We start from the raw sequence: 823 nt of genomic DNA, 5'->3' as shown, positions 1-823 counted from the left end.
TCCGGTGAAGTGTTCGGATCGTGGCGACGTGGGCGGTTCGCTGCCTGCGACGTCGCGAGAAGTCCACTGAACCTTATCATTTAGAGGAAGGAGAAGTCGTAACAAGGTTTCCGTAGGTGAACCTGCGAAAGGATCATTGTCGATGCCTAAACACCAAACGACCCGCGAACGTGTTTACGAACCTTTTTGTGTCGGGGGGAGCATTCGTGCGCCCCCTGATGGCCAAACCAAAACCGGCGCAAGTCGCGCCAAGGATCTCAAACGAATAAGCTTTCCCCTTGCCCCGATCTCGGTGTGCGGGGGGCAAAGCATTCTTGTCGTATTACTTATTCACAACGACTCTCGGCAACGGATATCTCGGCTCTCGCATCGATGAAGAACGTAGCGAAATGCGATACTTGGTGTGAATTGCAGGATCCCGCGAACCACCGAGTCTTTGAACGCAAGTTGCGCCCGGAGCCTTCTGGCCGAGGGCACGTCTGCCTGGGCGTCACGCATCGCTGCCCCCCACATGCAACAACAACCGCTTGGGTTTGTTGCACTGGCGGGGGCACATGTTGGCCTCCCGTGTGCGCCGTCGCACGGATGGGTTAAAATCGAGTCCTCGGCATCTGCTGTCGTGACGCTACGGTGGTTGATTCAACCTCGGTACCGCGTCTCGATCTCAGCTTGCGCGCCTCCTGTTGGTGGGCGAGTGAGGAATGTCACGTCGACCCTTTGAACATTGTCCCCAAAGACGATGCTCTCGACGCGACCCCAGGTCAGGCGGGACTACCCGCTGAGTTTAAGCATATTAATAAGCGGAGGAAAAGAAACTTACAAG

The 823-nt window shown here is 56.1% G+C and overlaps 1 non-coding gene across 1 annotated transcript; it reads left to right on the top strand.

Moving 5' to 3' along the window:
- Positions 1 to 337: 337 nt before the first annotated feature.
- Positions 338 to 493, top strand: LOC111476203. Its single transcript, XR_002716967.1, has one exon. It is a non-coding gene; the product is annotated as a 5.8S ribosomal RNA (ribosomal RNA).
- Positions 494 to 823: the final 330 nt, after the last annotated feature.

Source organism: Cucurbita maxima, unplaced genomic scaffold (genome assembly GCF_002738345.1).
Source record: "Cucurbita maxima cultivar Rimu unplaced genomic scaffold, Cmax_1.0 Cma_Scf06483, whole genome shotgun sequence".
Classification (NCBI taxonomy): domain Eukaryota; kingdom Viridiplantae; phylum Streptophyta; class Magnoliopsida; order Cucurbitales; family Cucurbitaceae; genus Cucurbita; species Cucurbita maxima.
Note: the sequence above shows the minus strand (reverse complement) of the source record. Positions and strands in the feature narration are given on the sequence as shown.